Source organism: Panulirus ornatus, chromosome 11 (assembly GCF_036320965.1).
Source record: "Panulirus ornatus isolate Po-2019 chromosome 11, ASM3632096v1, whole genome shotgun sequence".
Taxonomy (NCBI): domain Eukaryota; kingdom Metazoa; phylum Arthropoda; class Malacostraca; order Decapoda; family Palinuridae; genus Panulirus; species Panulirus ornatus.
Genome location: NC_092234.1, coordinates 25,468,369 through 25,490,581, shown reverse-complemented (window position 1 = coordinate 25,490,581; position 22,213 = coordinate 25,468,369). Strand labels below are relative to the sequence as shown.

The following is a 22,213-nucleotide window of genomic DNA, read 5'->3' as shown; positions in this document are numbered from 1 at the left end:
CTGGAAATCCTCCCCTCTCGTTCTTTTTTTAATTTTCCAAAAGAAGGGGCGAAGAATTGGGCCAGGTGAGGGTATTCCCTCAAAGGCCCAGTCCACTGTTCTTGACGCTACCTCACTAATGCGGGAAATGGCGAATAGTTTGAAAGGAAAAGAAAAAGAAATATATATATATATATATATATATATATATATATATATATATATATATATATATATATATATATATATATATATATATATATATATATATATATATATATATATATATATATATCTTTACTTTTATTTATTTTGCTTTGTCGCTGTCTTCCGCGTTAGCGAGGTAGCGCAAGGAAACAGACGAAAGAATGGCCCAACCCGCCCACATACACATGTACATACATACACGTCCACACACGCAAATATACATACCTATACATCTCAATGTACACATATATATACACACACAGACATATACATATATACACGTGTACATAGTTCATACTGTCTGCCTTTATTTCTTCCCACCGCCACCCCGCCACACATGGAATAACAACCCCCTCCCCCCTCATGTGTAGCGCTAGGAAAAGACACCAAAGGCCCCATTCGTTCACACTCAGTCTCTAGCTGTCATGTAATAATGCACCGAAACCACAGCTCCCCTTCCACATCAAGGCCCGACACAACTTTCCATGGTTTACCCCAGACGCTTCAAATGCCCTGCTTCAATCCACTGACAGCACGTCGACCCCGGTATACCACATCGTTCCAATTCACTCTATTCCTTGCACGCCTTTCACCCTCCTGCATGTTCAGGCCCCGATCACTCAAAATCTTTTCACTCCCCTCTTGGTCTATCTTTCCCCACTCATTCTCTTCATGTGACCAAACCATTTCAAAACACCATCTTCTCTCTCAACCACACTCTTTTTATTTCCACACATCTCTCTCATCCTTATATTACTTACTCGATCAAACCACCTAACGCTACAATTGTCCTCAAACATCTCATTTCCAGCACATCCACCCTCCTGCGCACAACTCTATCCATAGCCCACGCCTCGCAACCATACAACATTGTTGGAACCACTATTCCTTCAAACATACCCGTTTTTGCTTTCCGAGATAATGCTCTCGACTTCCAAACATTTTTCAAGGCTCCCAGAATTTTCGCCCCCTCCCCCACCGTACGATTCACTTCCTCTTCCATGGTTCCATCCGCTGCCAGATCCACTCCCAGATATCTAAAACACTTTACTTCCTCCAGTTTTTCTCCATTCAAACTTACCTCCCAATTGACTTGACCCTCATCCCTACTATACCTAATAACCTTGCTCTTATTCACATTTACTCTTAACTTTCTTCTTCCACACACTTTACCAAACTCAGTCACCAGCTTCTGCAATTTCTTACATGAATCAGCCACCAGCGCTGTATCATCAGCGAACAACAACTGACTCACTTCCCAAGCTCTCTCATCCAGAACAGACTGCATACTTGCCCCTCTTTCCAAAAGCTCTTGCATTCATCTCCCTACAACCCCATCCATAAACAAATTAAACAACCATGGAGACATCACACACCCCTGCCGCAAACCCACATTCACTGAGAACCAATCACTTTCCTCTCTTCCTACACGTACACATGCCTTACATCCTCGATAAAAACTTTTCAATGCTTCTAACAACTTGCCTCCCACACCATATATTCTTAAAACCTTCCACAGAGCATCTCTATCAACTCTATCATATGCCTTCTCCAGATCCATAAATGCTACATACAAATTCATTTGTTTTTCTAAGTATTTCTCACATACATTCTTCAAAGCAAACACCTGATCCAAACATCTCTACCACTTCTGAAACCACACTGCTCTTCCCCAATCTGATGCTCTGTACATGCTTTCACTCTCTCAATCAATACCCTCCCATATGATTTACCTCTGTAATTTGAGCACTCACTCTTATCCCCTTTGCCTTTGTACAATGGCACTATGCAAACATTCCGCTAATCCTCAAGCACCTCACCATGAATTATACATACATTAAAGAACCTTACCAACCAGTCAACAATGCAGTCATCCCCTTTTTTAATAAATTCCACTGCAATACCATCCAAACCTGCTGCTTTGCCGGCTTTCATCTTCCGTAAAGCTTTTACTACCTCTTCTCTGTTTACCAAATCCTTTTCCCTAACCCTCTCACTTTGCACACCACCTCGACCAAAACACCCTGTATCTGCCACTATATCATCAAACACATTCAACAAGCCTTCAAAATACTCACTCCATCTCCTTCTCACATCACCACTACTTGTTATCACCTCCCCATTAGCCCCTTCATTGAAGTTCCCATTTGCTCCCTTGTCTTACGCACTTTATTTACCTCCTTCCAAAACATCTTTTTATTCTCCCTAAATTTTAACGATACTCTCTCACCCCAACTCTCATTTGCCCTCTTTTTCACCTCTTGCACCTTTCTCTTGACCTCCTGCCTCTTTCTTTTATAGATCTCCCACTCATTTGCATTTTTTCCCTGCAAAAATCGTTCAAATGCCTCTCTCTTCTCTTTCACTAATAATCTTACTTCTTCATCCCACCACTCACTACCTTTTCTAATCAACCCACCTCCCACGCTTCTCATGCCACAAGCATCCTTTGTGCAATCCATCACTGCTTCCCTAAATACATCCCATTCCTCCCCCACTCCCCTTATCTCCTTTGTTCTCACCTTTTTCCATTCTGTACTCAGTCTCTCCTGGTACTTCCTCACTCAAGTGTCCTTCCCAAGCTCACTTACTCTCACCACTCTCTTCACCCCAAGATACACACTTCTTTTCTGAAAACCCCCACAAATCTTCACCTTCGCCTCCACAAGATAATGATCAGACATCCCTCCAGTTGCACCTCTCAGCACATTAACATCCAAAAGTCTCTCTTTCGTGCGTCTATCAATTAACACGTAATCCAATAACGCTCTCTGGCCATCTCTCCTACTTACATACGTATACTTATGTATATCTCGCTTTTTAAACCAGGTATTCCCAATCACCAGTCCTTTTTCAGCACATAAATCTACAAGCTCTTCACCAATTCCATTTACAACACTGAACACTCCATGTATACCAATTATTCCCTCAACTGCCACATTACTCACCTTTGCATTCAAATCACCCATCACTATAACCCGGTCTTGCGCATCAAAACCACTAACACACTCATTCAGCTGCTCCCAAAACACTTGCCTCTCATGATCTTTCTTCTCATGCCCAGGTGCATATGCACCAATAATCACCCATCTCGCTCCATCAACTTTCAGTTCTACACATATCAATCTAGAATTTACTTTCTTACACTCTATCACATACTCCCACAACTCCTGATTCAGGAGTAGTGCTACTCCTTCCCTTGCTCTTGTCCTCTCACTAACCCCTGACTTTACTCCCAAGACATTTCCAAACCACTCTTCCCCTTTACCCTTGAGCTTCGTTTCACTCAGAGCCAAAACATCCAGGTTCCTTTCCTCAAACATACTACCTATCTGTCCTTTTTTCTCATCTTGATTACATCCACACACATTTAGGCACCCCAATCTGAGCCTTCGAGGAGGATGAGCACTCCTCGCGTGACTCCTTCTGTTTCCCCTTTTAGAAAGTTAAAATACAAGGACGGGAGGGTTTCTGGCCCCCCGCTCACGTCCCCTTTAGTCGCCTTCTACGACATGTGAGGAATGCGTGGGAAGTATTCTTTCTCCCCTATCCCCTGGGATAATATATATATATATATATATATATATATATATATATATATATATATATATATATATATATATATAAATATATATATATATATATATATATATATATATATATAAATATATATATATATATATATATATATATATATATATATATATATATATATATATATATATATATATATATATATATATATATATATATATATACTGGAAAGGATCAAAATATTGCGCGTGATTAAGATATTCCTATGAGTCCACGGGGAAAATGAAATACGATAAGTTCCCAAGTGCACTTTCGTGTAATAATCACATCATTAGGGGAGAAACAAGAGAGAAATATAACAGTCAGTTGATATACAACGAAGAGATGAAGCTAGGACGCCGTTTGGTAAACATGCGATTGTCGAAAACAGACAATGAGCGTTCATAAACTTATCATTTTACAAATTTCATCAACAATAAAGTTATCTGATTTGTATAGACCATCACTAATATTAAGATTTTAATTCTTTGTGTAATTAGTAATATAAGATTCAATGATAATTTCTCGTGGTAATAGATTTAGAGTTACTAACTGAAATGGCATTACTCCAGTCAATACAATGATCATAGTTTTTAACGTGATTAAACAAGGCATTTGATTCTTGTCCCGTTCTTATACTATATTTATGTTTCTTAAGTCTAACAGAAACATCCTTACTAGTCTGTCCAACATAAAACTTCTCACAATTTCTACATGGCACTTTATAGATGCACCCAGGAGAATTTTCTGATGAATTCCTGAATAAGATATTCTATATAGTATTATTGTTGCTAAAGGCAACATTTACATTAAAGGATTTAAGCAACATGGGAAGTAAAGTAAGATTATTATTAAAAGAGAGAACTTAAAGATTCTTGGTGTCGAATGGGAGGTTTAGGCTCAACTCTATAAAGTGATTTCTTTGTTAATTTAAGGGATTTATCAGTGAAAGTTCTAGGGTACTTTAACTTAGATCCAATAGAATTTCTCTATTGTGTCTCCCCTGATGATGTGATTATTACACGAAAGTGCACTTGGAAACTTATCGTGACTTATACATGACAGCTAGAGACTGAGTGTGAATGAATGTGGCCTTTGTTGTCTTTTCCTAGCGCTACCTTGCGCGCGTGTAGGGGGAGGGGGTGTCATTCATGAGTGGCGGGGTGGCGAGGAAAATGAATGAAGGCAGCAAGTAGGAATTATGTACATGTGTATATATGTATATGGTGGGTGGGAGTGTCAGAGAGTTTTTGATAGTACAATACCAGTCGTTCTCTTTGCTCCTCTTTGTAAGTCCTTTACATCTTCAGTTCTCTGGTTATCCAAATAACTATGTGTCAGCCAGATATTTTGCTCGTACATATCATAAGGTCTAACTCATATTCTCTTTTTTGCTACAAATCATGTGAGCTTCACAATGAGTATATAGAAATATTGCACTATGTAAAACAAAAATTGTAGATGAGATATTCGATACAATCACACAAATACATAGAAACATAGGACACAGATGTTTGACATATAAACGGTCATATATAACGCCACCGAAATAAATATGAAAACACGTTCAAGACATGGTCACTCGTTCAAGAAATTGAAGGGGGGTGGTCATGGATATATAAACCCCTTCTCGTACAATGAAACAGGAAAACAAGAAAAAAGCTTTCAGTTTACTCACACTGGAAGAAAAAACACCTCGCATTTTATATTTCTTGGTGACCATGATAACGTCCTCATAGAACAGTTCCCTCATAATAGAAATCATTATATACTGGCTGTGGAGTCAGGACTGCAGGGATGGTCCCTGGAGAACACAGACGTGTTGAAGGATCCAAGTGTCTTTCAAGGCTACAACGTCTGTGAAGTATGGTAACTGTCGCAATCGTATTCAAGCGATGGTGGTATAGTGGTGAGCAGAGCTGCCTTCCAAGCAGTTGACCCGGGTTCGATTCCCGGCCATCGCAATATTCTTTAAAACGTCAATAGTAAACTTCTGTAACTAACAGCTCTATCAAGTATACAGTATTAACAGAACACGATGTTAACTTCCGGTATCGCATATGATATGCCTTCAGGTGGTCGATGCCTTACTGCGTGGAGGAAACTTGCAATTCATGTGCTCAGGCAGCTAACACTTTTTCTACTGTGAACCAAAGTTTTCAAAAGTCTTAATACTTCATTGTTACCTACTCGTTATTATCAGACGGAAACGGACATGTTGCCGTCTTTGACTGGGGAGTACATCAATGGGACGTTTGGTAAGGAAACAATGCTGAAGTCTCCCAAGTCCTGAGAGTAAGTGCTATATGACCAATGGGAGGGAGGAAAGTGCAGGCCAGTCATAGATTTCAGTCTTCAGCAGGTGCTAAAGGTCGCCACTCAAACTTCACATCCTTATTAGTCTGCTTTCTAGCTTGGAGATAAACCAATGTTTATGTTGATATTCATCAAATATTTGTAAAAGTGTTTCCTTATTCCCTTTGAAGCAAATGTTATTTTTGATCCGTTGTTTTTTTATATATACGGATTTCCCTTTATATAATAGATTATGCAACTTTGGGTATAAAAGGACGGAAATTTTGTCAGAATATAAATCATCATATAACAAAACTCTTGAAGCATTTTAGTTTCACCGATTATAGGCGACTAGTTACGTTATGCCGGGAGCTGTAGCCATTAGGAAAAGTGTTCAACTATGCGCGGATGATATGGAAAGTTTATTAGTCTAGATAGTGCATATCCAGAGGCTGGTTGGCCAGACTTCTCGTTGGAAGAAGTTTTCAGGAGAAAGTGCGAAAGCTGTTTGAGCCAGCACTTCAGTGGTTGTAATAAATCAACTAATCTGGGCCAGGCAGCTGTCTTTTCCCTCTACCTTACTCATATGTGAGCTTTTGGTTTCATTTCATGATATGAATTATTCCATTTCCTCTATAACAAAAGCAACATATAATTCACCTTATTTTTTTTCTCTTAGGTCTATCGTATCCTACGGCAAGCGATACGCACTGGTGATTCTTCCCGGCAAAATGTAGTCGTAAGTATTTGATATGAACCAAGGACTCTCTTTCTCTCTCCCTTTTTCTCTCAGTGAGAGGTGACGACAGGTAGGAACCTAGCGTGACCAAAACGCAGTTAGGCTGGAGTTCTGGTGTTCAAGCTTTCCACCAAATTCGCAACTTGTTGAATATATTACTTACCCTTTCCTAACTTATCTGTATGGACCATCATATCACAATTTCATATGAAACAGCCTCTAAAATACTATCGCGATGGCCTGTAATCGAACCCGGGTCAACTACCTGGAAGGCACCATCGCTGGATGGTGTTTTTTATTGTTGCACTACGCTGATCTGTCTGTCGGTCCCAGAATAGTAATCAGAGCCACGAGGACCCCTAAAGGTAGTTTGTCTTCTCCAAAGACATCCCTCTCAGTCTTCCTGTCCTCACTCATCTCTCCATATATCCATACCATATCAGCATACACTCTACCTCTCTCGGACACACTTCCCATATTACCTCACCTCTCTCTTGCAGACTTTTTCCACTGTCGAAGATCCTTTCACTCACCTCCCTCACTGCCATTTCCATAAACGTTTAAGCAGCCATGGTGATGTCAAACACCCCTGCGGCACACCAAAATTTTCCTGGGACAGCTCACTCTCCTCTTTTCCTTCTACCATACAAGCATTGTTCACTTTATAAAAAACATTATTGTTTGAGGTAGTTTTCTTCCCCACTATATATTAGTAACACTTTCCACAAAGGATATCTATTCTCCTTATCATCCTCTTCCCTTCTGTTTGTCTGTGTTTCTCACTCATATTCTCCGGTGCAAACACCTGATCAACACATCATCTCCCACTCCTTAAACCCCATTCTTCCTTCCCAGTGTGACGCTCTGTGCGTGCCACCACCCTCTTAATCACCTCTTTCCCATACAACTTACTAGGTGTATGCAACTATCTCTCACATCTGTAATATGAACATTTTCATTTAATCACCTTTCCTTTATACAATGGTGCTATAAAGCTAGTCTTCCAATTCTCAGGCTGACCGTGAGCCTTATATACAAAGAAATATACTGACTAACCAATCAGAAACACAATCATTTTCATCAGAGAGAGAGAGAGAGAGAGAGAGAGAGAGAGAGAGAGAGAGAGAGAGAGAGAGAGAGAGAGAGAGAGAGAGAGAGAGAGAGAGAGAGAGAGAGTTCAGGGACAGCTTTTTGTTGGACAATTTTTGTCATTTTCTTTGCTTCCCTCTGTAACTTCATCTCTCCATCTTCAGTAATCAGTAATCACCATCTGTCAACCAGATATATTGCTATCATATATTATGAGGTCTGACTGATGTTATGTTTTTTACGAATTCTTTGAGCTTCATAACGAATATGTAGAAATATAGTAACGCAAAAATGATAGATGGCATTATCAAATTATCATTCAAACACCTAGATTTATAGAGAGACACAGAATTTTGGCACACAAACAGATATATATAACCTTACATACACCCGAAAGTCCACGTTCAAGAGGTGGAGCCCCATGGCTGTAAACCTCCCTCCCCGTGCACTATGAACAAGTATAAACACTGTGATGGAAACAGGAAGGAAGTCCTCAATCTGTCCACACTAGACGACGTTGACACAGATTAGTTCTCTCATGATAGAAAAGAAACCATGAAATACCGTCTGTGAAGCTACCGTCGTAGGGATGTCCGTGGAGAACACAGGTGGGTTGAAGGATCCACGTATCCCTGGCGGGTACACTGTCTGTGAAGTCACGGCCATTAGTGTTGTCTGTGGATGACACAAGCAGGTTCAAAGTTCACGTTATTATGGACTGATCGCTGCCTGTGAAGTCCTTTTGGCTGGTGTTGTCTGTGGAGGACACAGACAGGTTCTTTGGGATTTTCAGTTGAGAGTTAGACTCTCATGGGCTATCAGTTTCACCCTCAAATGGTAAGGCTTTCCTCAAGTCTTTATAAGTGTCTGGAGATGTAATTAAACTTTGGGTAATAATAGATGATGAGTTTGGACAAGCTTCACTGATATAACTAGACGATCAGTCTCTCCTATCTATGTTTGATGTCTAGGACGTATCTTCTTTGATACTCATATATTGTATTCATCTACTTTTACAGTTCGGTGAGGTGTTCTATATTTGTAGATTTCGTTATTAGAACTTAATGACATTTCCATTTTAACCTTAAAAACAAGCGACTTTCATAATTTGTTTTTTAAGTATAATCCAACCATCCACCAACCTTGTTGAGAATTTCAAACTAGTTCAGATACTTTAAGATATGATCAAGTTAGAGCTTAATCTTCTCTCTTCCATGGTAGGCCAATTTGTTGCTTCTAAACCTTACTGCATCTCAGACTTCCTATGCCAACACTGTTGCTCTCGCCTGGACCTTCGCTATTAGTTAATTGAGTTGTTCTATGAGTGATGTGTGTGATTACTGATTAGTGGTGCAGGAAGAGGGTTTCACACTCATGTTGTCTGGAAATGTTTCATATCTATGTGTGTTTGTGTAATTACCTATTTTTGATTCCCAATATGTACTGTCCGGGGAGGGAATTTCACCTCCTGTGTGTAATTACCAGTTACGTAAACCTCGTGGGGCTCCATCTCTTGAGGGTGTGTGTGTGTGTGTGTGTGTGTGTGAATTGTTACCCATTGCCTACCTGCATACTACTACCTACTTGTGCACACCTCACGAATGAGGAGTATTACACTCGCTGGGCCCTGCCTCCTATAAGTTACTTTTTGCTGTCATGTCTGTCTGTACATTACTTGGGAAACTCGAGTAATTCTAAATGAAGAAGTAAAGAAGGTAAGACCTTATGATATATAGAGAGGAAAATATCTAAAGGAAAAACGGTAATTCTTATTCAGAAGAGAGCTAAAGTTACATTAGGGAGCAAAGAGAATGTTAGCCAACGTGCAGGGCTCTATCTATCAGTCTATCTATGTATATCTCTATCTATCTATTCATCTCTCTATCTATCTTTATCTCTCCCTCTCTCTCCTAATGAGAGTGGAGAGAATGACAGGCAGGAACTTGGAGAGACCACAATAGAGTTAGAGCAAAGGTCCTCTATTCAGACCTTCTTCAAAGCTGCATCGCAGTAACTGAAGTTTCTTACTACATACGTTACCTGTACTTTGCTGCTAAAACTGGAATTAACCTTCATATCATGATTAATCGTTATGTCTGCACATAACATCACTTAAATTATTGTTGCGATGGCCGGGAATCGAACCCGGGTCAACTGCTTGGAAGGCAGCTATGCTCACCACTATACCACCATCGCTTGATGGTGTTGACGAGGGTTACTTTACGATGATCTGCCTGGTGGTCCCAGTGTATCCACCAGGGCCACACTGACCTCTGAACCTGCCTGGTGGCCCCAGTGTATCCACCTGGGCCACACGGACCCCTGAACCTGCCTGGTGGTCCTAGTGTACCCACCAGGGCCACACGGACCCCTGAACCTGCCTAGTGGTCCCAGTGTATCCACCAGGGCCACACGGACCTCTGAACCTGCCTGGTGGTCCTGGTGTATCCACCAGGGCCACACGGACCCCTGAACCTGCCTGGTGGTCCCAGTGTACCCACCAGGGCCACACGGACCCCTGAACCTGCCTGGTGGTCCCAGTGTATCCACCAGGGTCACACGGACCTCTGAACCTGCCTGGTGGTCCTGGTGTATCCACCAGGGTCACACGGACCCCTGAACCTGCCTGGTGGTCCCAGTGTACCCACCAGGGCCACACGGACCCCTGAACCTGCCTGGTGGTCCCAGTGTACCACCAAGGCCACACGGACCCCTGAACCTGCCTGGTGGTCCCAGTGTACCACCAGGGCCACACGGACCCCTGAACCTTCAACAATTCTTTGCGACCGAGGTATTGTGGTTCAAACTTCATGATATATGAGAGCAAAATACCTGAATGAAAGAAGATTTTCATTACTTTCACGAGAACTGAAGATATGTACATAAAGTTACAAGGGAGGAGAAAGGGAAGACGTAACATGCTACTGTGCATCTCTCGCTCAGGTAAGAGGTAAGTGGTAGGCAGCCACCTACGAGGGTGGTGTATCATCGGTTCTCTCCACCTGGGCTTCACGAAGGTTAGTGACGGCTGCACAGTGACTAGCCAGCACTTCAGTGGTTGTGGAACGTCACTCCCATTGGCCCAAGGAAGTGTTTTTCCCTCTGCCTCACGCACACGTGTGCTACTAGCTTTCACTCCACGAACATACAATCTCTCTGTCTTATATATAACATTAAGCAACACACAACTCATATTAGTCGTTCCTCGTAACTCGACATTTTCCAGCGGTGAGCACTACGCGGTAGCTCTACCTTTAGGGAAAATCTTGTATGTGTTCGTCAGTATGTAAATTCTCTCTCTCTCTCTCTCTCTCTCTCTCTCTCTCTCTCTCTCTCTCTCTCTCTCTCTCTCTCTCTCTCTCTCTCTCTCTTTCTCTGATTGACAGTGAATGACAGGCAGGAACATGACCCGAACAATCAGGCCGGAGTTCCTGTGTTCAAACTTCCCATCAAAATCGCAACGCAGTAATAATCCTCTTGTTAAATAACTTACTTATACACTTCTGTCTTACCATTGTAAGACATTCATATCATAATTACGTATCAAAAAAATTCAAGAATATTGATGCGATGAACGGGAATCGAACCTGGGTCTAATGCTTGAAAGGGAGCTATGCTCACCACCATAACACCATCGCTTAATGATGTTACATATTGTTGCATTACGCTGATCTGCCTGTATGTCCAGTAATACTAATCAAGGCCACGCGGACCCCGAAAGGTAAACTGTGTTCTCCGCAGACAACCCTCTCAGTCCTCCTTTCTTCACTCATCCTCTCCATGTATCCATATCATATTAGCACGCACTTTTCACCTCTCGGACATACTTCCCTTATTACCTTACCTCTCTGTTACCCAATCATTTCCCGTCCGATCAGTCCTCACGCCATGCACTCTCCTCAAACACTTCATATGCAGCCATCCACCCTCTTCATCTAGGGCCCATGGCTCGCATCCATATAACACCGTCGGAACTACCGTGACATTAAACATGCATGTCTTTGTTCACACTGACAATGACGACTCTTTCCACACACATACCAATATACTTAGGAAATTAGCCTCCACACCCACCCTACGGCTCACTTTCGCCCCGAGAGTTTCATTTGCTGCCATAGCCACTACCAGGTATCTAAAACGTCCTTCATCCTCCATGTTCTCTCCATTTAAACTCACACTCCAACCAGCCTGGGTCTCTCCATTGTTAACCCCACGGGGGTAAAACGCCTTCCCCTTACAATACAAAAAGGTTAGGTTAGGTTAGGTTAACAGTGACGGAAACAGAAAGGAGCCGTCAATCTACTCTTACTGTAAGAAAGGAATATAACAAGAGATATGTTGCCTACATTTAAATTTTTAAGTGGCCAACACGAAGTAACCACAGAACAGTTCTCTCATGGTAGAAGGAGGACACAGGTAGGTTGAAGGATCCACATGTCCCTGGCGGGTACACTGTCTCTTAAGTCAGGGCCGTTAGTGTCGTTTGGAAGGACCCGCACAGGTTGACTGTTCGTGTGGTTATGGAAGGTTCAGAGGTCTGTGTGACCCTGGCGGGACCACCAGGCAGACAATCGTAAAATAAGAATAAGTGTCGCAGTCAAGCTCAATTACCATCAAGCGATGGTGGTATAGTGGTGAGCATAGCTGCCTTCCAAGCAGTTGACCCGGGTTCGATTCCCGGCCATCGCAATATTCTTTAAGACGTCAGCCATAGAGCTGTGGGAGAAACAGCTATAAGACTGACCAGTACACAGTGTCAATAGGCAACACAAGCAATAAACCCTCGGCTGATCGTTGCCTTGCGTGTGGACCACACCTGCAAGTCATTGTTTCCGGCAACTAGAACTTTCCACTGTGGACCAAAGTTATTCAAAGGTTTTCATACTTTATCATTACTTGCTCTTGTTATCAGATAGATACGGATATGTTGCTTCCTCTGACTCAGGAATATCTCAGAGTATGGGAAGGACACAAGTCTCCCAAGTACTTTGTGCAAGTGTTAAATGACCCAAGGGAGGGAGAAAAGTGCAGGCCAATCATAGACCTCAGTCTTCATCAGGTGCTAAAGGTCACCACACAAAGTTCCCAACCTTAATGGACAGCTTTCATTAGGTTGGATTGATGACTATGTTTATGTTGTCGTTATTGCCTTAAAACTGAAAAATATCAATAATCTTTCAGGTTTCCTTTGGTCGTCTTTTGCTCATGAGCTTTGTCCATGGTTATCATGCCAGTGAATTATCTTGCTTACTAACAAAATACCAAGATTCGCTTTCATGTTACGGATATTAACATTTTTGTCATAGACAGGAGGAGCTTATAACGCGATCAAAGTTTTGCTGTGCTAAATCTCTCGCAGAATTTCAGTTTCGCAGTTGATCTGCTGGTTGGGCCAGAACTTTCGTGAAAAGTTTTCATACATGGGCAAGAATATCTTGCGGGTTCTTTGCTTTATCCTCAAGTGATGAAGTGTTTGCGTGAGTTTTAGAAGCTGTCGTAAACAAAACTTCAGTGTACTGTGCAGTAAGTTTACACAAGCTGTATATACTGATACAGCAAAAGGATGCAGCCTTGACGTCCTCAGTTATACTTCGCTCTCATACTCTGAAGCTTGGTCTGATTGTTGATGTATTATGACTGGGATGAGGCTTTCTTATGCTCCTACAGTACATGTAATTATTTTCAGCGACCCATTCCTTGAATTTTCTTAACATAGTTCCTATATGACCTTTGTAATCTGCCGGCATTCGCAGTTTCCTTATTTAGTCCATTTCAACTGATTATTACTTTTGTCCATATGCACAAGCTAGTTTGTAGTCTGGCAAGTTGTGCTAAAGTCAATCTTTCCTCTCTTCTCTCCCATGGAGGGTACATCTGTGCCCTCCAAACTCTCACTGTAACTCAAGACTTACATTTCTTGAGCCTTCTTTGTTACATTTCTTTACACGTTCTCCATTAGTCCATATTACAAAATATGAGCTAATACAAAGGAACTCAAATACTAACAGACAATTGAGTGCTATAAATGCAGTGTGTCCTTAACTACCTATTCATACTTACTTGTTTGCACAGGACTGGGGGGAGAGTTCTACTCTCGTTGTGCCCCGTATATTAAACATTCTTTACCTACGAAAAGATTCAGCCATTGGGGAAGGCTGGTGCGTAGCATCCACAAAAGGAAGGTTTTGTTAGAAATAAAAAGTCGTGTGAGTTACACGTTGAATGTCCCAGGAAAAGATAACAAAGGCCACATTCGTTCACAGTCAGTCTTTAGGTGACATGTGCAATGCACCGAAACCATAGCTCCCTTTCCACATCCAAGCCCCACAAAACTTTCCATGGTTTACCACAAACGCTTCACATGCCCTGGTTCAATCCATTGACAGCACAGCGACCTCGGTGTGTGTACATTTATATATATATATATATATATATATATATATATTTTTTTTTTTTTTTTTTTGCTTTGTCGCTGTCTCCCGCGTTTGCGAGGTAGCGCAAGGAAACAGACGAAAGAAATGGCCCAACCCACCCCCATACACATGTATATACATACGTCCACACACGCAAATATACACACCTACACAGCTTTCCATGGTTTACCCCAGACGCTTCACATGCCCTGATTCAATCCACTGACAGCACGTCAACCTCGGTATACCACATCGATCCAATTCACTCTATTCCTTGCCCTCCTTTCACCCTCCTGCATGTTCAGGCCCCGATCACACAAAATCTTTTTCACTCCACCTTTCCACCTCCAATTTGGTCTCCCTCTTCTCCTCGTTCCCTCCACCTCCGACACATATATCCTCTTGGTCAATCTTTCCTCACTCATTCTCTCCATGTGCCCAAACCATTTCAAAACACCCTCTTCTGCTCTCTCAACCACGCTCTTTTTATTTCCACACATCTCTCTTACCCTTACGTTACTTACTCGATCAAACCACCTCACACCACACATTGTCCTCAAACATCTCATTTCCAGCACATCCATCCTCCTGCGCACAACTCTATCCATAGCCCACGCCTCGCAACCATACAACATTGTTGGAACCACTATTCCTTCAAACATACCCATTTTTGCTTTCCGAGATAATGTTCTCGACTTCCACACATTCTTCAAGGCTCCCAGAATTTTCGCCCCCTCCCCCATCCTATGATCCACTTCCGCTTCCATGGTTCCATCCGCTGCCAGATCGACTCCCAGATATCTAAAACACTTCACTTCCTCCAGTTTTTCTCCATTCAAACTCACCTCCCAATTGACTTGACCCTCAACCCTACTGTACCTAATAACCTTGCTCTTTTAACATTTACTCTTAACTTTCTTCTTTCACACACTTTACCAAACTCAGTCACCAGCTTCTGCAGTTTCTCACATGAATCAGCCACCAGCGCTGTATCATCAGCGAACAACAACTGACTCACTTCCCAAGCTCTCTCATCCCCAACAGACTTCATACTTGTCCCTTTTTCCAAAACTCTTGCATTCACCTCCCTAACAACCCCATCCATAAACAAATTAAACAACCATGGAGACATCACACACCCCTGCCGCAAACCTACATTTACTGAGAACCAATCACTTTCCTCTCTTCCTACACGTACACATGCCTTACATCCTCGACCCATATATATATATATATATATATATATATATATATATATATATATATATATATATATATATATATATATATATATATATATATATATACTTATCCCTGGGGATAGGGGATTAAGAATACTTCCCACGTATTCCCTGCGTGTCGTAGAAGGCGACTAAAAGGGGAGGGAGCGGGGGGTGGAAATCCTCCCCTCTCGTTTTTTTTTAATTTTCCAAAAGAAGGAACAGAGGGGGCCAGGTGAGGATATTCCAAAAAAGGCCCAGTCCTCTGTTCTTAACGCTACCTCGCTAACGCGGGAAATGGCGAATAGTTTAAAAAAAAAAAATATACACTAAAGTTTTGTGGGGCCTGGATGTGGAAGGGGAGCTGTAGTTTCGGTGCATTATACATGACAACTAGAGACTGAGTGTGAGCGAATGTGGCCTTCGTTGTTTTTGCTAGCCCTACCTCGTGCGCATGCGGGGGGGAGGCGATTGTCATGTCATGTGTGGCGGGGTGGCGACGAGAATGAATAAAAGCAGCAAATATGAATTATGTACATGTGTATATATGTATATGTCTGTGTATGTATATATACGTATACGTTTAAATGTGGACGTGTGTGGACGTGTATGTATATACATGTGTATATGGTGAACTGGGCCATTCTTTCGTCTGTTTCCTTGCGCTACCTCGCTAACGCGGGAGGCAGCGACAAAGCAAAATAAATAAATGAATAAAAAAAAGATATGTATGTACATATATATATATATATATATATATATATATATATATATATATATATATATATATATATATATATATATATATATATACCACCTCATTACTCTTATTTGTATCCAAACACACATCCTAGCCTAAGAAAGATGTGTGTGTGTGTGTGTGTGTGCGTGTGTGTGTGTGTGTGCATATTAGGATCTGTTTTTTCAACTATTCATTATCATTTTTACACTTCCCTCTCGCCAGGTTCCGACCCTCTTTTCTTTTCTTTTCAACCACTTCTTTTTAACCTTCCAGTTGTTGCGTTACCTAACCGCTTAATTTCTTCTGTTAATATACAACTCAAGTCCTTCTGTGCGCTCTCGTGGCCTAACTTTTTGTTGTTCGCTCTTGTTATAGACTTTTTTCTAGAATAGAAACAAAACAAAATTGATCTATGTTAGTGTTCTCTCGGCTTCTTATACATCCATACTAAAATCTTATCCCTCACATTACTTTTTTTCTTACAGTGTGAGTAGTGACTGAGTTCTTACCTCCTCTGTCTGTAGTTCGTTTGTTTGCGCGCCTATGCTTAGTCTGTATGTGTTCATCTGTGCTGTGTTTCTCGATGAATTCCTTTTTTTTCTTAGTTGAGGACTACGATCTTGAATTCCTGTAATTTCAAACAAGGTAATATGAAACAGATCTCATAGCATTCAGTACGAAATACCTGAAGGAAAGTTGATGATTACTGTTGACGAGAGAACACAAAAAAATGCATTGATTATATTACAAGGGAATGTAAGAGAATGGAGACTCTTCCTCCCTGAGTGAGAGAGAATGACAGGCAGGAACCTGGCGGGACCACAGAACAGTTAGGCCTGAGGTTCAGGACTCTAACCTGCCACCAAATTTCGAACTTACTGATGAATGAATTAACTGCAACTCCTGCTTTGACTTAATGCGATGGTCAAATCGTAAATACTTGTTTTGTCTGCGTATAGCAGTTTCAAAAATCATATCTGCGATGGCCGGGAATCGAACCCGGGTCAACTGCTTGGAAGGCAGCTATGCTCACCACTATACCACCATCGCATGGTGATACTTGCGGCTGATGCTATTGTACGATCTGCCTGGTGTCCCAGTGCACCCATCAGGGCCACACGGACCCTACATCAAGCAACCAGAGTGGCTCTGACTCAGTCGCCCTGACTTTGCACACCCTCCGGACCTGACTTTACAGACACCCTCTTAGGCCCTGACTTTAAGACTCAGCGGACCTGACTTTCCGGAGAATCTCAACGATTCCGCTTATACAAACCCGACAACCCTGACTTTGTAGGCAATCCCGGCGGCCTAACCTCACACACATTGCTTATTCCATGAAATCTCAGGTCGATTTCTGTGAAGTCTCTGTTGCGAAGAAAATCTTCATCACTACTGTACATAATGAGAAGAATGAGGTACACTACTTGTCACGTTCAGCCAGTCTGAAGCTTCGCCATTTAAAACGACACGTTACTCTCTGTCGATGAGGCAATCACTAATCCTTGCACATAGTACGCCCATGTTCCATGTGATTTTAATTTATGATACAGATTAGCGTTATTTCTATGCGAGTTTGACACTTTACCGAGAGAGAGAGAGAGAGAGAGAGAGAGAGAGAGAGTTTCTGTTACTCATTCTCTATTCTTCCCATTGTAACTTCATCTATACATCTTCAGTTTTCCCTCACGCAATGATTACCATCTTTCGCTCAAATATTTTCTCATATAATCAGGAGATCTGAATCAAATGATCTATATTGATAGAAATTGCTTGACCAACACTGGGAATACGCAGAAACATGGCACAAAATTGGGATGATATTCCTCAAAAGACACACGATTACTTAGAATCACACAAAGAAACACAAATATAACACACAGACACGTATAACAACACACATAAACACACACACACACACACACACGCGCGCGCGCACAAAGCGACGGAAACGGGATTGAAGCTCTCGCTCTACTCACGCTGGAAGAAAGAAGAATAACAGGAGGGATTTCAACTACAGGTTCAGGGGTCCGTGTGGCCCTGGTGGATACACTGGGACCACCAGGCAGGTTCAGGGGTCCGTGTGGCCCTGGTGGATACACTAGGACCACCAGGCAGGTTCAAGGGTCCGTGTGGCCCTGGTGGATACACCAGGACCACCAGGCAGGTTCAAGGGTCCGTGTGGCCCTGGTGGATACACCAGGACCACCAGGCAGGTTCAGGGGTCCGTGAGGCCCTGGTGGATACACTAGGACCACCAGGCAGGTTCAAGGGTCCGTGTGGCCCTGGTGGATACACCAGGACCACCAGGCAGGTTCAGGGGTCCGTGTGGCCCTGGTGGGTACGCTGGGACCACCAGGCAGGTTCAGGGGTCCGTGTGGCCGTGGTAGGTACACTGGGACTACCAAGCAGAAAATCATAAAGAAACTGAAACGGTGACTAGCGAGCGATGGTGGTATAGTGGTGAGCATAGCTGCCTTCCAAGCAGTTGACCCGGGTTCGATTCCCGGCCATCGCAGTAACATTTTGCATAATCAACATGTAGTGAATACAGCTTGAAACCGTAGAAACATGCACAGTGTGAAATGCCACTGGAAAATCGCTTAACGTATGTACTTTCTAATTACAACTGGCAAGCTATTACCTAATTGGATTATGTTCACTAAGTCCATTATCTGAAGCAGTTTAGTATGTCAGCGCGTCACTTTAAAATGAAATATGTTTTTAAGTCCGCAAGATTCGGTTACAATGTGAAAAAAATTGGAAGTGGAACAAAGGCTGGGTCTTGAGGTACACCTTATTTTGCTTAAGAAATACTATAGTTCTACCACTTACCTCATTTTCTGTTGGTTTGAATTCTTTTAATCAAAGGCACACTTCGGTATAAACCGTGTTCTTTTGTTTTATATAAAGATCTTACTGAGGGATGATTATCTATTTGATGCCCTTTGGAAGTCTAGATAGACGATATAAGATGTTAACATTTTATCTTTTCTGTTACATATTTCACTAACAAGTTGCAGTGATTTGGCAGGATCCATTACTATGGTAACCATGTGAACCATCTACTATCGATTTCTCACGTAAGAAATCAGGAAGACTCCGTTAGGTGGCAGCCTTGATCTCTTTCCCGAGTGATGAAGTGACGGTAAACGGGTGATAAGTGACGTGTGTTTCCTCGGTGCACCAAGTGTCAACTTCAGGTCCTCCAGGGAACACCGAGGTGACGCGGCACCTGAATCCGTTGAATAAACAGGATTTATTCTCTTAATTTTGATGTTTTTCTGCACAAAGTTTTGATATTTGAACCTGTGGAAACGTCATATGGCTATGGCACATACCGTAATGTATTAGGCAGTATACACCGATGCAAAGGCTTTATCTAGAACAGATGCTTTATTTCTGTGGTGATAAATGAATGCCTTATCAGTGCCTCTATAATGCCTGTGGCACCTCTCTTGCTTCTCAAGTACCTTTCATATTCTTTTACGTAACTGAGATTAAGATAATTCAAGTTAGTATAAGTGAGCACATATCTGAAAAAAATGATAATATCGATTCATAGCAGACTTATATTTGCATACTAGAGTAAGGAAATGGTAACATCTGTAAGATAAACATAATGTTTATAGGGGTAAGAGATGAGTTTTAGAGAAGGCATCTAGCCTAGCTGGGTGTGCGGTAAATTGTGATAACGATCGAGGAGATAAGAAATGTTGATTAGATGGGTAGTTTAGTCCTGTCAACTGCCAGGTCTCATTATGGCTGTCAACGTCAAGCTACTTCCATCAACTGAAAAATCTTGACCACCTACTTTAGATGTCATGGATAGTGTATGTATGTGATCCTTAATGAGAATGAAAGGAAGGATGAGAGAGTGGGAAAAAATTTGTTAAAACATATTGAGAGCGCTGAGGTTAGACTATCGAAGTGCCAAAGGCAAGTTGAGATTACAGTCTGGTACAAGAGGTTAAGAGAGAGCATCTGATATCTAGATAACAGGGATGACAGATATGGTGTAGAATAAAAGTCAAACATCAAATTTAATGAGAATAAAGAGACAAGCGACATTGCGATCGTTGAAATTAGACGAGTTATACCAAACCAAATCATTTTCTTTAGTCAGCTATTCAGCGATGTCAATATGAGATAGGTAACTATAATAATTCTCAGGTGATTCCACATATCAGAGCAGGACTTCCCAATCCAAGCTATGTTTATTTACAACCCTGATGCCGCCTGTCAAATGTGACTTTCAAGTCTATAAGGTGAACCAAATTTGAATTCTGCCTTGATATGATACTAACGCATCTCCATGCACACACTCAAAAACAATGGAGATTATCTCATATAGTTTGGTATATAATTACACAGTTTTTCAGTGCTAGAAATATCATTACATTATGAAAATAGCAAACCACTACTTCAATTTTAGTTTGAATTATATTCTTTTTATGGAAGTATAGTGTTTTCTATGTTGATATCAGAGACAAGCCTTATTTTACAACGTATTTCTATTTTCAAATCCGGTCATATCAAAGGGTATTGTAAGAAAAAAAAACATTAACGTGTAATTTCTAGACATGTAAATGGTTTCTTGCGACGAAAAGGAACGAGTCGGAGTGTGAGGTACACCAGCGATTCCGTTACGTCATCATGGATCATTTATCATATGTCCATTTCTACACAGATGGTTCCAAGTCAGGTGAGTGTGTGGGTGCGTGGTTGAACGCATGTTCTCTTCAGTACAGGCGGCTACCGAGCCATACAACGGTTTTCTGTGCGGAATTATTTGCTATTGATATGGCCAGAAAAAGGTGAGAACAATGGAAGCAAGGGGAGTGGGGGAGGAATGAGATGTATTTAGGGAATCAGTGATGGATTGCGCAAAAGATGCTTGTGGCATGAGAAGAGTGGGAAGTGGGTTGATTAGAAAGGGTAGTGAGTGGTGGGATGAAGAAGTAAGAGTATTAGTGAAAGAGAAGAGAGAGGCATTTGGACGATTTTTGCAGGGAAAAAATGCAATTGAGTGGGAGATGTATAAAAGAAAGAGACAGGAGGTCAAGAGAAAGGTGCAAGAGGTGAAAGAGAGGGCAAATGAGAGTTGGGGTGAGAGAGTATCATTAAATTTTAGGGAGAATAAAATGATGTTCTGGAAGGAGGTAAATAAAGTGCGTAAGACAAGGGAGCAAATGGGAACTTCAGTGAAGGGCGCAAATGGGGAGGTGATAACAAGTAGTGGTGATGTGAGAAGGAGATGGAGTGAGTTTTTTGAAGGTTTGTTGAATGTGTTTGATGACAGAGTGGCAGATATAGGGTGTTTGGGTCGAGGTGGTGTGCAAAGTGAGAGGGTTAGGGAAAATGATTTGGTAAACAGAGAAGAGGTAGTGAAACCTTTGCGGAAGATGAAAGCCGGCAAAGCAGCAGGTTTGGATGGTATTGCAGTGGAATTTATTAAAAAAGGGGGTGACTGTATTGTTGACTGGTTGGTAAGGTTATTTAATGTATGTATGACTCATGATGAGGTGCCTGAGGATTGGCGGAATGCGTGCATAATGCCATTGTACAAAGGCAAAGGGGATAAGAGTGAGTGCTCAAATTACAGAGGTATAAGTTTGTTGAGTATTCCTGGTAAATTATATGGAAGGGTATTGATTGAGAGGGTGAAGGCATGTACAGAGCATCAGATTGGGGAAGAGCAGTGTGGTTTCAGAAGTGGTAGAGGATGTGTGGATCAGGTGTTTGCTTTGAAGAATGTATGTGAGAAATACTTAGAAAAGCAAATGGATTTGTATGTAGCATTTATGGATCTGGAGAAGGCATATGATAGAGTTGATAGAGATGCTCTGTGGAAGTTATTAAGAATATATGGTGTGGGAGGAAAGTTGTTAGAAGCAGTGAAAAGTTTTTATCGAGGATGTAAGGCATGTGTACGTGTAGGAAGAGAGGAAAGTGA

At 41.7% G+C, this 22,213-nt stretch overlaps 5 non-coding genes across 5 annotated transcripts; 3 read left to right on the top strand and 2 right to left on the bottom strand.

Moving 5' to 3' along the window:
• The first annotated feature begins 5,651 nt into the window (after window positions 1–5,651).
• Window positions 5,652–5,723, top strand: TRNAG-UCC (transfer RNA glycine (anticodon UCC)). Its single transcript has one exon. It is a non-coding gene; the product is annotated as a tRNA-Gly (tRNA).
• A 4,283-nt stretch (window positions 5,724–10,006) lies between these two features.
• Window positions 10,007–10,078, bottom strand: TRNAG-UCC (transfer RNA glycine (anticodon UCC)). Its single transcript has one exon. It is a non-coding gene; the product is annotated as a tRNA-Gly (tRNA).
• Window positions 10,079–12,499: 2,421 nt separating this feature from the next.
• Window positions 12,500–12,571, top strand: TRNAG-UCC (transfer RNA glycine (anticodon UCC)). The gene has a single exon. It is a non-coding gene; the product is annotated as a tRNA-Gly (tRNA).
• Window positions 12,572–17,235: 4,664 nt separating this feature from the next.
• On the bottom strand, window positions 17,236–17,307 carry TRNAG-UCC (transfer RNA glycine (anticodon UCC)). Its single transcript has one exon. It is a non-coding gene; the product is annotated as a tRNA-Gly (tRNA).
• Window positions 17,308–18,703: 1,396 nt separating this feature from the next.
• Window positions 18,704–18,775, top strand: TRNAG-UCC (transfer RNA glycine (anticodon UCC)). The gene has a single exon. It is a non-coding gene; the product is annotated as a tRNA-Gly (tRNA).
• The last annotated feature ends 3,438 nt before the right edge of the window (window positions 18,776–22,213 follow it).